This window comes from Delphinapterus leucas, chromosome 6, assembly GCF_059928025.1.
Source record: "Delphinapterus leucas isolate spDelLeu-1000000601 "Yukka" chromosome 6, BTC_Dleu_Yukka2, whole genome shotgun sequence".
Classification (NCBI taxonomy): Eukaryota; Metazoa; Chordata; class Mammalia; order Artiodactyla; family Monodontidae; genus Delphinapterus; species Delphinapterus leucas.
In genome coordinates, this window is record NC_143134.1 from 109,861,799 (window position 1) to 109,878,730 (window position 16,932).

A 16,932-nucleotide genomic window follows, 5' to 3' on the forward strand; every position below is an offset into this window, starting at 1 on the left:
TGATCACTTATTTCCTTTCTAGGGATCACAGATCCCTTATCTTTAAATTGAAGCACTTAAATGTGTACACAGAGTCTGAGCATACCTCAGAGATGTCTTAGAGAGCTCTATTTAATGCATAAGGACAGAAAAGCTTTCAGAAGCCAAATCTTTGTCTAACCCCTGAATATAAAAAGGAAGCCCAGTTTTTTTAGAGAAGCATTTCCTTTATTTTCTGCCATTAATCAGGAATTCAAAAAATTGCACCCTTATTGCGATGGAAGCCAGCCTCCAAAACTTTCACAAGGGAGATACAGAAACTATGTTCTAAATAGTCAAAAGACTGAGAAATCACTTTCAGCACTTTTGTTTTAAAGTTGTGGGTTAAAGGAAGCAGAAGACAAAGACTTTATAGGGGAGGTGGCTTTAGAGATGTTCCTTGAGGAATGAATAAGATTTTCACATTCACTCATTAATCCTTTTATTCCTCTAGTACTCTGTTTATTCAGTGTGTAATTCTTGGGATCCTACTGTGGACCAGACACTGTGCTAGTCACTGAGGAGACAATGGTGAGCATTAGGGGGGTTATTGTCTAGGGAGGAGGTAGACATTAACCCGATGATAATCGCATGAATGTATCATTACAACTTACTGTAGCTATTATGCAATAAGAAAGTACAGTGTGACTTGATATAATTCAGTGAGGGTAGTGAAGGATGTCCAGAAAAGGCCTGCTTCTTGGATGCAGTGACCCTTGGGCTGATATCTGCATTATAACTGGGTTAAGTGGAGGTGTGGGAGGGGTAGAGGAAAGGTTCTGAAGAGGGAGGGAGACTGGTGTCCTTATAGAATGGAAACGAGGTCGGTGAGGCTGGCGCTGAGAGTCAGGAGGGGACGTAGGGAAAGGATATTCTGGGCTAAGAGCAGATATGGAAAAATGCACAGCCTGTCCTGAGAATTATAGGTAATTGCATTTGGTACGAGCTTTCCATACCTGAGGAAAGGAAGTGGAAGTTTTTGAGGGAAAAGTAGGTTGTGTTTGTACTATAGAGAGGTTTAGTTGACAGGTTAAATAATCCCTGCTTAGGTACAATGTGTTAAAGAAAGTCAGAAAAGTTATTGTCCTTGGAGCATGCTTTTACAAATGTATATATTTTGCTAGGTGAGGAGATTTTTTAAAAAAAAGGAAAGAGGGCTTCCCTGGTGGCACAGTGGTTGAGAGTCCGCCTGCCGATGCAGGGGACGTGGGTTTGTGTCACGGTCCGGGAGGATCCCACATGCCGCGGGGCGGCTGGGCCCGTGGGCCATGGCCGCTGGGCCTGCGCATCCAGAGCCTGTGCTCCGCAGTGGGAGAGGCCACAAGAGTGAGAGGACCGCGTACTGCAAAAAAAAAAAAATAGGAAAGAGGGCTTCCCTGGTGGCGCAGTGGTTGAGCGTCCGCCTGCCGATGCAGGGGACGCGGGTTCGTGTCCCGGTCTGAAAAGATCCCACGTGCCGTGGAGCGGCTGGGCCCGTGAGCCATGGCCGCTGGGCCTGCGCATCCGGAGCCTGTGCTCCGCAGCGGGAGAGGCCACAGCAGTGAGAGGCCCGCGTACCGCAAAAAAAAAATAGGAAAGAAAAAAAACTCACTCTAAGAAAGGGGGTCTGTGAGGGACACCATGTGTGTAGACAACGGGATGAGTGCCTGCACTGATATTACCACACATCTTGCGGACCCTTTTATGTGGCTAGTTGCAAAAATGTGTGAGGAATGGAAGTCGAGCCTCTCCCTTTTCATCACCGATGCCGTTTGTTGTTGCTTTCTGCCTTTTTTCTTCCTTGAGGTGTCACCCAAACTGTACATAATGACACGGGGAAAAATAAAAGCATCTCTTTTTCATAGTTGGGTTATAGTAACAGATGGTCATGTTCACTCTGCAAAGACAAATAGCTCAAGTGATAATCACAACAGGGTTGAGAGGTGAAGGAGGAAGATTTTTGCCAGGATCCCCATTCACAGCTGACTCTGGAAAGAGAACAATGTGCTTTGACAGCTTTTTAGCCCCTGCAAAGAAGAAACACTTAAATACCTGCACTGGAAGAAATAGAGGGCTGAGAAGCGGGCTAGGATACAGGAGTCATCGCACCGTGGGGGGCAACACCCACTCACACCCCCTCAGCTTCTACACCAAACTCACCAAGTCCTGTCAAGTTTGTTTCTTAAATTGCTGTCTGTTTCTCCCATCTTCTACCAATTTATTCAGGTTTCTAATATCTCTTGTCTGTGCTATTTCTTTTTTTTCTTTTAATTTTGGATCTCTCTATTGTTTATTATCTTTTTTTAAAAAAATGTATTTATCTATACAGCAGGCTCTTATTAGTTATCTATTTTATACATATTAGTGTATATATGTCAATCCCATTCTCCCAATTCATCCCACCCCCACCCCCTTCGCTTTCCCCCCTTGGTGTCCATACGTTTGTTCTCTACATCTGTGTCTCTATTTCTGCCTTGCAAACCAGTTCATCTGTACCATTTTTCTAGATTCCACATACATGTGTTAATATATGGTACTTGATTTTCTCTTTCTGGCTTACTTCACTCTGTATGACAGTCTCTAGGTCCATCCACATCTCTGCAAATGACCCAATTTCATTCCTTTTTATGGCTGAGTAATATTCCATTGTATATATGTGCCACATCTTCTTTATCCATTCATCTGTCGATGGACACTTAGGTTGCTTCCATGACCTGGCTATTGTAAATAGTGCTGCAATGAGCACTGGGGTGCATGTGTTTTTTGAATTATGGTTTTCCCTGGGTATATGCCCAGTAGTGGGATTGCTGGATCATATGGTAGTTCTATTTTTAGTTTTTTAAGGAACATCCACACTGTTCTCCATAGTGGCTGTATCAATTTACATTCCCACCAACAGTGCAAGAGGGTTCCCTTTTCTCCACACCCTCTCCAGCATTTGTTGTTTGTAGATTTTCTGATGATGCCCATTCTAACTGGTGTGAGGTGATACCTCACTAGTTTTGATTTGCGTTTCTCTAATAATTAGTGGTGTTGAGCAGGTTTTCATGTGCTTCCTGGCCATCTGTATGTCTTCTTTGGAGAAATGTCTATTTGGGTCTTCTGACCATTTTTTGATTGGGTTGTTTGTTTTTTTAATATTGAGCTGCATGAGCTGTTTATATACTTTGGAGTTTGAGAAGGATGAGTGTTAGCTCTTCTCTAAATGTTTGATAGAATTCACCTGTGAAGCCATCTGGTCCTGGACTTCTGTTTGTTGGAAGATTTTTAATCACAGTGTCAATTTCATTACTTGTGATTGGTCTGTTCATATTTTCTATTTCTTCCTGGTTCAGTCTTGGAAGACTATACCTTTCTAGGAATTTGTCCATTTCTTCCAGGGTGTCCATTTTATTGGCATAGAGTTGCTTGTAGTAGTCTCTTAGGATGCTTTGTATTTCTTCAGTGTCCACTGTAACTTCTCCTTTTTCATTTCTAATTTTATTGATTTTAGTCCTTTCCCTGTTTTTCTTGATGAGTCTGGCTAAAGGTTTATCAATTTTGTTTATCTTCTCAAAGAAGCAGCTTTTAGTTTTATTGATCTTTGCTATTGTTTTCTTTGTTACTATTTCATTTGTTTATGCTCTGATTTTTATGATTTCTTTCCTTCTACTAACTTTGGGTTTTGTTTGTTCTTTTTCTCCAGTTCCTTTAGGTGTAAGTTTAGATTGCTTATTTGAGATTTTTCTTGTTTCTGAGGTAGGATTATATTGCTATAAACTTCCCTCTTAGAACTGCTTTTGCTGCATCCCATAGGTTTTGGATCGTCATGTTTTCATTGTCATTTCTCTCTAGGTATTTTTTGATTTCCTCTTTGCTTTCTTCAGTGATCTCTTGGATATTTAGTAACATATCGTTTAGCCTCCATGTGTTTGTGCTTTTTACATTTTTTTCCCTGTAATTGACTTCTAATCTCATAGTGTTATGGTCAGAAAAGATGCTTGATATGATTTCAGTTTTCTTAAATTTACCAAGGATTGATTTATGACCCAAGGTGTGATCTATCCTGGAGAACGTTCCGTGTGCACTTGAGAAGAAAGTGTAATCTGCTTTTTCCAGATGGAATGTCCTGTAAATATCAATTAAATCTATCTGGTCTATTGTGTCATTTAAAGCTTGTGTTTCCTTATTAACTTTCTGTCTGGATGATATGTCCATTGGTGTAAGTGAGGTGTTAAAGTCCCCCACTATTATTGTGTTACTGTCAATTTCCCCTTTTATGGCTGTTAGCATTTGCCTTATGTATTGAGGTGCTCCTATGTTGGGTGCATATATATTTATAATTGTTATATCTTCTTCTTGGATTGATCCCTTGATCATTATGTAGTGTCCTTCCTTGTCTCTTGTAACATTCCTTTTTTAAAGTCTATTTTATCTGATATGAGTATTGCTACTCTAGCTTTCTTTTGATTTCCATTTGCATGGAATATCTTTTTCCATCCCCTCACTTTCAGTCTGTATGTGTCCCTCAGTCTGAAGTGAGTCTCTTGTAGACAGCATATATATGGGTCTTGTTTTTGTATCCATTCAGCAAGCCTGTGTTTTTTGGTTGGAGCATTTAATCCATTCACATTTAAGGTAATTATCTATATGTATGTTTCTACTACCATTTTCTTAATTATTTTGGGTTTGTTTTTGTAGGTCCTTTTCTTCTCTTGTATTCCCACTTAGAGAAGTTCCTTTAGCATTTGTTGTAGAGCTGGTTTGGTGGTGCTGAATTCTCTTAGCTTTTGCTTTTCTGTAAAGCTTTTGATTTTTGCATCAAATCTGAATGAGATCCTTGCCAGGTAGAGTAATCTTGGTTATAGGCTCTTCCCTTTCATCACTTTAAACATATCCTGCCACTCCCTTCTGGCTTGTAGAGTTTCTGCTGAGAAATCAGCTCTTAACTGTTTGGGAGTTCCCTTGTATGTTGTCATTTTTCCATTGTTGCTTTTAATAATTTTTCTTTGTCTTTCATTTTTGTCACTTTGATTACTATGTGTCTCCACATGTTTCTCCTTGGGTTTATCCTGCTTGGGACTCTCTGCGCTTCCTGGACTTGGGTGGCTATTTCCTTTCCCACGTTAGGGAAGTTTTTGACTATAATCTCTTCAAATATTTTCTCAGGTCCTTTCTCTCTCTCTTCTCCTTCTGGGACCCCTATAATGCTAATGTTTGTGCATTTCATGCTGTCCCAGAGGTCTCCTAGGCTGTCTTCATTTCTTTTCATTCTTTTTTCTTTATTCTGTTCCATGACAGTGAATCCCACCATTCTGTCTTCCAGGTCACTTATCCGTTCTTCTCCCTCAGTTATTCTGCTATTGATTCCTTCTAGTGTATTTTTCATTTCAGTTATTGTATTGTTCATCTCTGTTTGTTTGTTGTTTAATTCTTCTAGGTGTTTGTTCTTTAATTCTTCTAGGTCTTTGTTAAACATTTCTTGCATCTTCTCGATCTTTGCCTCCATTCTTTTTCCGAGGTCCTGGATCGTCTTCACTATCATTATTCTGAATTCCTTTTCTGGAAGGTTGCTTATCTCCACTTAATTTAGTTGTTTTTCTAGGGTTTTATCTTGTTCCTTCATCTGGTACATAGTCCTCTGCCTTTTCATTTTGTCTGTCTGTGAATGTGGTTTTTGTTCCACAGGCTGCAGGATTGTAGTTCTTCTTGCTTCTGCTGTCTGCCCTCTGGTGGATGAGGCTATCTAAAAGGTTTGTGGAAGCTTCCTGTTGGGAGGGACTCGTGGTGTGTAGAGCTGAGTGTTGCTCTGGTGGGCAGAGCTCAGTAAAACTTTAATCCGCTTGTCTGCTGATGGGTGGGGCTGAGTTCCCTCCCTTCTTGTTGTTTGACCTGAGGTGACCCAGCACTGGAGGCTGCAGGCTCTTTTGTAGGGTTAATGGCAGACTCCAGGAGGGCTCATGCCAAGGAATACTTCCCAGAACTTCTGCTGCCAGTGTCCTTGTCCCCACGGTGAGCCACAACCATCCCCTGCCTCTGCAGGAGACCCTCCAACACTAGCAGGTAGGTCTGGTTCAGTCTCCTATGGGGTCACTGCTCCTTCCACCGGGTCCTGATGCGCACACTACTTTATGTGTGCCCTCCAAGAGTGGAGTCTCTGTTTCCCCCATTCCTGTCAAAGTCCTGCAGTCAAATCCCACTGTCTTTCAAAGTCTGATTCTCTGAGAATTCCTCCTCCTGTTTCTGGACCCCCAGGTTGGGAAGCTTGACATGGGGTGCAGAACCTTCACTCTGGTGGGTGGACTTCTGTAGTATAATTGTTCTCCAGTTTGTGAGTCACCCACCCAGTGGTTATGGGGTTTGATTTTATTGTGATTGTGCCCCTCCTACCATCTCATTGCTGCTTCTCCTTTGTCTTTGGATGTGGGGTATCTTTTCTGGTGAGTTCCAGTGTCTTCCTGTCGATGATTGTTCAGCAGTTAGTTGTGATTCCAGTGCTCTAGCAAGAGGGAGTGAGTGCACATCCTTCTACTCCACTATCTTGAACCAATCTCACTGTTTATTATCTTTTGATTTCCATAGTTAAAAGTTCAAGACAATATCCAACACATTCAAGTGAGTACAGATAAGCTGTTAAACCTAAATTACTTCTTTTCCTAAGTCTGTTCTAAAGACAATTCCTTCAAGTTTCAGCTTTATTGAGGTATAATTGACAAATAAAATTGTAAGATATTTAAAGTGTGCATCATGATGATTTGATAGATCTATATATACATTGTGAAAGGATCCCCCCCATCTAGTTAATTAACACATCCATCTCTTCACATATTTATCTCTTTTTTTGTGAAAACATTTAAGTTCCACTCTCTCAGCAAATTTCAATTATACAATACAGTGTTATCGGGCTTCTCTGGTGGCACAGTGGTTGAGAGTCCGCCTGCCGACACAGGGGACACGGGTTCGTGCCCCGGTCCGGGAAGATCCCACATGCTGCGGAGTGGCTGGGCTCAAGAGCCATGGCCGCTGAGCCTGCGCGTCCTGAGCCTGTGCTCCGCAACGGGAGAGGCCACAACAGTGAGAGACCCACGTACCACAAAAAAAAACAAAAACAATACAGTGTTATCAAGTGCAGTCACCATGTTATATATCAGAACCTCAGACCTTATTCATCTTGTAACTGCAAATTTGTATACTTTTACCAGCTTCTCCCTATTTCCCCCACCTCCAACCCCTGGCAACCACTTTCTACTATTTTCTACTGTTTCTATGTGTTTGACTTTTCTCTTTAGATTCCACATATAAGTGATACCAGGCAGTATTTGTCTTTCCTCTCTGATTTATCTCACTTAGCATAATGCCCTCAAGGTCCATCCATGTTGTCACAAATGGAAGGATTTCCTTCTTTCTCATGGCTGAATAATATTCCATTGTAAAAAATACCCCACATCCTGTTTATCCATTCATCTGATGATGAACACTTAGGTTGTTTTCATATCTTGGCTATATTGTAAATAATGTTGCAATGAACATGGGAGTGCAGCTGTCTCTTAGATATCCTGCTTTTATTTCCTTTGGATGTATACCCAGAAGTGGGATTGCTGGATCATATCTATGTTATTTCAATAGCCTTCTAATACTTCCTTCTCCTTTCTATTATCTGTGCTGCTAAAAAGTTATCTTTCTAAAATACCAATTTGACCATTTTACTTTACCATTTAAAACCCAGTGAGGATTCCCTGTTGGTTTTGATATATTGTACAACTCAAGTTCTTGAATTTGGTGAAAAATAACCTCTAGGAATCAGCCCCTTCCTAACTTGGAGCCTCATCTCTGCTCAACACCTCTCCATCACAAGCACATTTTTACACTTCTGTTCAATGACTGATGGCCTTATTTTCAGTTCCATGGATGTTCCGAATAATCCAAGCCCCATGTTTTCCCTTTGCAGCTTGCTCTTACTGGAGTAGTTTTCCTTGCTCCTACTCACCCATCAAAACCCTATTCAGCATTTCCTCTCTATGAGGTCTGCTTAAAGCTTGCCTTCAACAGCACTGAATAATTAACTAACTACTCTGTTTTAGCATCTACATGTCTTTTACAGATCTCTGTGATTTCGCCATTAATAATTGTAATATGTTATAATTACCTATTAATGTGCCAATCTCCCTATTATTTGGGGGCTTCCTGGAGAAAATGGGGTTCTTCATTAGTCATCATTTGTCCTCAAAGGCCATTATGAACTCTCCAAGCAGCAATACTAGCTAATGTTTATAGAAGGTTGCTATGAGCCAGGAATTGTGCTAAATCATCCTTTCAACAGCAGGGTAGTAGGGGCTCAATACAGTCTTTTGGATTCCAAGTTCCTCATCAGATAGAGTTTGATCCATTTGCTGATTCACAAATAATGGGGTGAAGAAATTACGTCCTTAAAGCACAGTGTCAGCTAAGGACCTGAGATGGAGGAGACAATTAGGTGATGAATAAAAGAGTCATACGTCTGCTATCCAGGATGTTCAGTCGGACTTAAAAAGCATTGATTAAATACCTGCTGCATACCCAACCCTGTACTGAGCAATTTACCAAGTGTTTGCTTCAATAGAGGTGCTCTACCTTATTCCAAGTCAATTTTTCTAATCTGTAAATGAAAATATATTAGTATTTTGATCATTGTGTTTAAGTTCCATGTGCATAAAAGATCTCATCAGGGACTCAACTCTCAGCACATAGTGGAAAGAGCGAGCACTGGCTAGGAGTCATCAGGGCTCGGGCCCTGCTGTGTGAGCTCAGGCCAGATGCCCCCTCTCTGTGTCTCAGTTTTCACCATCTTGAAATTGAGAGAAGTGATCTGGTTGGGCTCTTTTGTCTCTTCCATCTTTGATGCAATCTGTGGCTTTATGGCTCCCTCCTTAGAAGTTTCTCTAAAAATGCCGTTTTCTTTACCTCCAGTTGAAGGAATTCCCCTTCTAGCCTTGTAGGTATAAATATCAAGAGAAGCTGCCAGTGGCATTAGGGCTTCTCTCCTCAAGCTAATCGTAAGGGTTTTTTGGAGGTTAAGATATATCCCTAGAACTAAGAAACAGACCAGCAAATAGCCTGTTTCTGGGCCCCGTATTATTCTGATGCCATGTGTTACTAGGTAAGGTCCTAGAGAAGGTAGAGAGGCAGCCCTGAAGTTGCAACGTCTGATATCACATCTCAGCTCTGCCAGTGGTGTGATCTGGGATGAAAACCTCAAAATGGGGACAACGTTGTACTTATTGCATCAGCTAGTTTTTTAGTAATCCCATGTATAATGTTTAGAATGGTTTGGGCATATAGTGAGAGCTCCTTAAATATTATTAATATTGTTCATATCATTAATCAAAGTGCTACTTCATTTTACATAGAAGAAAACTAGGACCCAGGGAGGTGATGTGACATTTCTACGGTCACAGAGCAACTCCTTCAGTAAGAAGAAACTAACACCAAATCCAAAGGAAGGATCACTATCACGGCAACTGATACTTGTATATAACATTTTAGGTTTGCAAGGGGCATCAGATAGGAGCACTTATCCTCACTCTGCACGAGAAGAGCCAGACGCAGAGAGGTTAAGTGATTTGGTTACAGGGGTAATTCATAGCAAAACTGGGATACGAACCTGGATAATTCAACGCCAAAGCTTCTTCCCGTTGCATTAAATTCACGAGGTTGATAGTTTAAGCCCCTAGCCCCTTGGGCCTCCCTAAATTCTCGGCACTTGAGTCAGTAACATAAGAAAAATTCTGGAAGTTTGGAGATGAGAATATACCAAGGTCAGTGCATCTGTCAAAGTGTCTGTTCAACTGCCTATCAATCATCTGTCTTCCGGTTACTCCCAGTGGATGGGGGGGAGGAGGGAGAGGGGATGTTAAGCCCTCATTGGACTTGACTTTGCAGACATGCCTGCTCTTTCTCTCCAGAGTCCTGCTAGAGTCTGCCTCCCCAAGTGCTCCTCTGAGCCCAGTGGGAAACCTTGAAGTTTCCTTTGACACTCCAAGCCCCAGACCCCCAAGCAGATGGGCAAGGACGTTTGCTCACTTACTTAATGGCCCGCTCAAGATGTTTGAGGATCCGCACTATCTTCCTGTCAGCCTCTCCAAAACATGCATTATCCATCCGTCCTTGAAGCAGGTCCCTTGGTGCATTGATTAAAACAGTCCTGTGTTGGATAAAGCCGATGCAATTTTCCAAAAGTCATCATCTCGGCATTTCTCCTGCCACTGTGGAGCACCCCACCTCCAATTTGGGGACTTGCTCATTTGTTTTCCTTCAGACTATCTTGGAGACACTGTTTCCAGTGACCTCTGCTAAAGGAAGAGAACAGTACACTCTTATCCTGATATTATGCAGACACAGTGACAAATTGGTCTATTTTGTATGCTTGACAGAAATGGTAGAGGTAGGAAACAGGAGAGACATATGAACTCACTGTATCTTTGACCACTTGTAGATAGAGTTTGGAAAAACTTGTTTCTTTTTTTTTTTTTCTTGTTTCTCTCCTTATGTCTGTTCTCATATATTCTCCCTTCAGTTAGTCCTGGAATGTGACAACATTTCCAAAGTAGGCTGCAATTTGAGTAGATTTTTGAAGGCACTATGACCATGAACAAATTTGTCATGATTTTCTTGAAACAGCTCCCCCTAACCTCTCTCCCCTGCCCATCCTTCTTAGAGACACACTCTCCAACTTCTCTGCTAGTTAAATGCTGGATTTGTTTTTACTCTACCCTCTTTTTCATTGTTCATGTCATTAAATCTTATCAAATCTCCCTTAAAAATTTTTAGTTTGTTCACCTCTCTTTGCATTTCTATCATGTGTCCCTTGTATGGGTCTATGAGAGGGTGACTTTCCTACGTCTGCGTTTGTGTAATTTTTGTTACTTTCACCGCATTTTCTTACACTGCATCATCATCTATTGTTCTGCATTGAATTGTAATGAATGTAAAGCATGGTTGCTTCACCCATGTGGGTGTTGTATTGGTGTTCTCCCCTGAGCATTCCCTGGCTCTCAGGGGGTCGTTGTCTATCTACTATGTCTCTCAAAACAGAAAGCGACAAATGAATGAGTGATGGATGGAATGAGAAGAAATTATCTCTTGATCACGGAGGGGGTCCAGGTGGCTGGGAGGTAATTCTACAAGGTGAATTGTAAGATGGAACTGTTCACTTAGAAACAGATCAGGAGACACAGGGAGAGAAACCAGGAAACTGACCTGCTGAAGCTCTCCTTCCCCCTAGCTGCTTCTCTTCCTTACCACCTGTACTATTCCTGGACCCATCCCTCTGTGCTCTCATGACCTCCTTACTCATCTGTCACCCACACAAGACTGTAATTGCCTTATGAAGAAAGAATTCTACCTTTACTCTGAATGCACCTTCAGCCCCCAGCAGAGTTCTCAGTGTTTCTTAATAGATGCTTAATACGTTTGAGTTGAATTATGACAACCTTTGGGGCTAGAGACTTTAGAAAAACTTTCATTTGAAAATATAACTTTTTCTCTTCCGTGTTGATTTTCCTTTCATTCTTGCTTGGTATTTTTAAGTTTCGTTTGTTTGCTTTTGGATTGTCATTGTTGTTTTTAATCCTAACCAGTCTAATCTCTGTTAATAGAAAGCTGAAGGAAGGAGCACTGTTTGTCCCCTGGTAGGCCAGGGAATTCAATTGGAGGAGAATATTGTTTGGTAACTATCACATTCCAAGCAAGAGAACCCATAAAAGAAGGTCAAACTTCTGGATAATTGTGAGATCACTTGTTCAGGGTTTTAGTTGGTATGAATTATGTTGGCAAGTGAAAAAGAAAACAATCTGATGTAAACTGACATACACAAAGATGGTATTTATTACTTCACATCATGAAATTTCCAGAACTGGGGTAGATTTGAGGGTGAATAGATTCAGTGTCTTCAAGAACCTAAGTTATTTTCATCACTCTTCTCTGTTTTCTTTGAAATATATACATTGTCCTCAGATTCATTCTTCTAAAGTTCACAACATCGTGGCGGCAGCAAATGGGACATTGTGTTTCCTTATTCACATTGAGCAGGAAAATGAGATTCCCAATCCTGAAATTTGTTCTTCCTTTTAGCCAATTTAGAATGTATGAATAATAGGATGACTAATAGACACCAACAGAATGTGATACACTCATTGGCTTGTGGCTAGATTCCTGCACCCATCAGTGGCTAAAAGGGAAGAGTTACCGTGGTTGGCTTAGACAAAGGTTTCCTAACATTTGCACTATTGACATTTTTGAGGCCAGATATTTCCATGTCCTGAGAATGTTGTCTTGTGCATTGAAGGAGCAGCATCCCTGGCTCACTGTATGTCAGTAGCATCTCTCCCCAGTTGTGGCAACCAATAATATCTGGACACATTGCCATTTGTTTCCTTGGGGGTAAAGTCACCCCCAGGTTGAAAACCAGTGGCTTAGAACAATAGATTTGAATATTTAAGAATCAACCACCATGTCTGCCTTAATCAATTACCCCTCCCTTCGCAGATTTTTCTTTTGAGAAATAAACCCTTGAAGTTGTTTTATTTTTAAATATATGCTTTCCTTACAAGACCTTCATCATACTCTGCCCAGACTCTCACACATTCTAACAAGTCTCTCTCGTGTTTGCTTCTTAAGAGTCAGAAAGTATGGGAATTCCCGGGCAGTCCAGTAGTTAGGACGCTGCTCTTTCAGTGCCAAGGGTGAGGAAACTAAGATCTCACAGGCCACATGGCCAGAAAAAAAAAAGAGTCAGAAAGTAGAATCTGCACTGGCTATGTGTTAGCTGACTGTCCCCCTTCATACTAACCATGCCATTTCTTTTCTTTTCTTTTTTTTAAACATCTTTATTGGAGTATAATTGTTTACACTGATGTGTTAGTTTCTGCTGTATAACAAAGTGAATCAGCTATACATATACATACATCCCCATATCTCCTCCCTCTTACGTCTCCCTCCCTCCCTGCCAAGTGGTCACAAAGCACCGAGCTGAACTCCCTGTGCTATGTGGCTGCTTCCCACTATAACCATGCTACTTCTCTAGTATGGTACCTCTTTATTTATTTATTTATCTATCTATCTATTTATTTTTTAACATCTTTGTTGGAGTATAATTGCTTTACAATGCTGTGTTAGTTTCTGCTGTATAACAAAGTGAATCAGCCATACATATACATATATCCCCATATCTCCTCCCTCTTACGTCTCCCTCCCACCCTCCCTATCCCACCCCTCTAGGTGGTCACAAAGCACCGAGCTGATCTCCCTGTGCTATGCGGCTGCTTCCCACTAGCTATCTATTTTATACTTGGTAGTGTATATATGTCCATGCTACTCTCTCACTTCGTCCCAGCTTATCCTTCTCCCTCCCCGTGTCCTTAAGCCCACTCTCTACATCTGTGTCTTTATTTCTGTCACTATCCAAATTGGATAGGTAAGATTTAAGGAGGGAAACCTGACTTAAGGTAGTTGATATCATTGTAAGAGAGAGAAAGGAGAGGGAAGAAATGTGAAGTGTGGTAGCAAGCAAAGTTCTCCACACTCAGAATAGCTACATTTGCTTGTCTTTCATTCTGTGAACAGGCATTGTGCTGAATCTGTTATGTGCATTATCCTATTTAATCCACAATAATACATGAAATGTATGCATTTGTCTATGTATTTTACAAGTGGGGAAACTGAAACCAAGAGACATTTTATTCTTGCCTAAGGTTGCATACTATGGCTTTCATGCAGCAGCTGGGACATAAAAACACAATTTGAACCCAACCCCTTGCCACTCTGAACTCACTATTTTCTAACCCAGTGTCTGCCAATATCTATGTCACTCTTCTTTTATGAGCCCATCCCTTGGATCGCCAAGCTTTCAGGACTTTTTCCTTCATGAGGACAAGCATACTGGACACAGGAAGCAGGAGGAGGTGGAGTGTAGGGGGTGTGAAAGGAAAAGGAGGTTATTGAAGGAAAGCTTGAATCTGCCTTACAGACTCATTCCACAAGGCTGCCTTCTGACTCATATGATAAATCCTACTCCCTCAAGTCACTTTCTTCAGCCACAGCTGCACACAACACAGTAATCACCATCAGAGGGGTCATCTCCAAATTGCAAAGGACAGCCCAGCACAGGAAATTATAACAGATAACAAACACCGCCTGTATATATCCATCACGCAGACAAGGGCTGCATGCAGAACTCTACTCCATCCCCTGTAGCTCTCCACTGCCTTCCGTTTCTTTTGCAATTGCACTGATTTGAACCACATTTTTCAAAAGTCTCCCCACTGGTCTCCCTGCTTTTTCTCTCCCCCTTCCAATCTATTTTTACTTAATTGGATTACTTTTATTTTCTTAAGCCACTTAACACGTCACGTCTCTGCTCCTAAAAATGAACAAACCAACTACTAAAGAACTACAATAAAAAGAAACTAAGCCGAAGCTTCTTGCTCATTGTTGCTCTGGCACGGCATCCCAGTCCTTCTGTGATCTGGTCCCAGCCGAGATCTCACTGCTGGTCTTTGTACCTACCAGATTCTACCCTACTGAGCCTCTGCATCATTCACATCGGGACTGTCCCCTGCTGTGTCTTTGCTCATGCTCTTCTTCCTGCTTAGAATGCTCTCTGATAACTCTGTGTCCTGCTGGCCCTGCTTTGGCAATCCCACTATATTCTCAGTGTTGCTCAGAGAGGCTAAAGCCATTGTACCCATTGTATAGGTGACCAAAAGGAGAACCAAAGATGTAAGAGACAAAAGTCCAAGTCATGAAGTTTGTAGATTGTAGAGCAGGGACTGAAATCTTTGTCTTCTGATCTTCTAATTCTTTGCCTAATGTAATAATATTCACTAATTTTCACATACAATCCAAGAGCGAATTTGTATAGCCAAAACCGCACCCAGCCCCCTTTCTCACGGCTACTTTATCTTCAAATTTCAGCTGGTAATATCAGCACAGCCCATTTAAGAACATTATCAAGGAAACTACTCTCCTGTTTCCTTTGTCCTAAACTCAAAGGAACCATCTCCATGAGATTAATTCTGAAGCTGCTGTAACAGTTGTATAGGTAATGCCATCTCCAGTTATCTTACTTGCATATTTGGGAAACCCACCCTGTGCCTGTTTCATATGGCATGCCATTTGGTGTTTATGACCATCATACTGGAGTTAACAGCATATGGGGAGCTCACCCACTCTGAATACTAAGCTGATCCAATCTCTCTCCCAGAACTGACATGAGAAATAACTAATAAAAGTGATTACAAGAATAGAGGGTCATATAAATGCCAAATGCAATAGCTATTCTTCATTATAACGTTCCTTAATATCTCTTCTCCACCAACATCATAAAAGTAGGGGAGGGAGAAGGCAAGATATTATACATAAATCATGAGAAATATTTCCTCAAGCTTTACTTCAAATCTGTCCATTTAGGGTTAAGATTCAATGTTAGGGTCAACTTGAAGGTGAGGCAAAGTTTCAGGGATAATTGAACTAGAAATTGTGTGACCTTTCCACAGAGCTGTCTTTGTATTTATGCATTTTTCTCCAACCAGCAATAATAATAATATAAAAATATACAAGAATAACACTTAACTAAATCAGATGCAGATGGCTGTTTTATCAAGCAGAGGCAATTTTTATCATTTTAAAAGCTTTTGTTTTTGTAAAGGAAAGAAAATGGGCCATGTTCCCTTGCTTTTTTTTAAGAGAAGAAAAAGCATATGTTTCTCAGTTTGAAACCGAGTATTAATGGTGTTGTCTACTGAGAATTGCTGCGCTAGAGTGAATTGTAGAAAATGTATTTACTTGCAAGCTTTCTGGTAAATTCTTCTCTGACTTAGAGAGTTAGTGGTATATTACATCAGCCTACCTTTCCAAGATAATACTGTACACGCAGTACTGAGAGTCAATCTTCTGAGCCTTTTTTTAATAGATCATCTTGTTTTCCTTGTTTATATTATTGATTTAGGGAAAATCATTTGGTGAATATTGAGAGTTCACCTAAATGAGAAGATGGTAATATGCAGCAAGTAGACAGAAAGGGATATAATCTAACTGGGATAATAAAAACCTTGCTTCTGCACTGCAGTTTATGGTTTGCATTATCCTATTTGAACCTCACTGTACCCCCTGAGAGTTATGGGGACAGAGACTATTGCTCTAATTTTATTTTTTGGAAGTCAAAGCGTGAAGGGTTTAAGTGGTTTTCCTGTGGCCCCCTCCCCACGTGCAGCTGGCAGTCAAACCAGGACTAGAACCTTTGCCAGTCCATGTGATGTTCCCTCTTGCTGCACAAAGCTGCCTCTAGATTAAAAATCAACCAATCTATGCAGAAGCATTTATGGAGCACCTATTGTTTAGCTGGTACTAGAGTTGAATCAGTGACAGACATAACAGTGTTTTTAGGTGCTGTCCCAGCACACAAGGTGCTTACTATTGAGTCTAAAAGACAAGAAAGAAATGTCAGAACTATTTAGTGAGTAAAATGTGATTATGAACAACTGCAGGATCAGTAGAGGCTGGTAATGGGGAAGGCCTCATTCGGGAATGAACAGAAAACTAATGATGTTATTAGCTAACGTTTATGGAACATCTACTATGTTCCAGTCATTTGAGTGGTAACTTCCTTCACTCATTCTAAAAACATTTTCCAGTTTTGACCCAAAGAAGGTGCTTTGGAGACTTGCAGGAAAGAAAGTCTAGTCCTGATACTTTTAACTATAGGAGGACCAGGAGGATGTGACTTCACCTCTTTGGGCCTCATTTTAATCTGAAAAAAAAAAATCTATTTAAAAAATGTACCCAATTTTAATATTTCTATAAATAGATTGTAAAATAAAATATTGGGCAATAATAATGACCTTACAATAATTTTGGGGTTTTTGTAATTAGTATAGTTACTTTTATTATTATTACTCTGTGGTAAGGACTGGAGATACAGAA

General features: G+C 40.8%; 1 long non-coding RNA gene across 4 annotated transcripts in view; it reads left to right on the forward strand.

Annotated features, from left to right (window-relative positions):
* Nucleotides 1–16,932, forward strand: part of LOC111177276 (uncharacterized) — a 178,200-nt gene that overhangs the window by 120,339 nt on the left and 40,929 nt on the right. For 2 of the 4 annotated variants that reach the window (XR_016393629.1, XR_016393628.1), the window contains exon 4: nucleotides 1–16,932. This exon is cut by the window's left edge and continues 12,664 nt beyond it; it is cut by the window's right edge and continues 12,449 nt beyond it. The exons of the other annotated variants lie outside the window; for them this stretch is intronic. This is a non-coding gene — a long non-coding RNA (uncharacterized LOC111177276). 4 annotated transcript variants of the gene reach the window in all.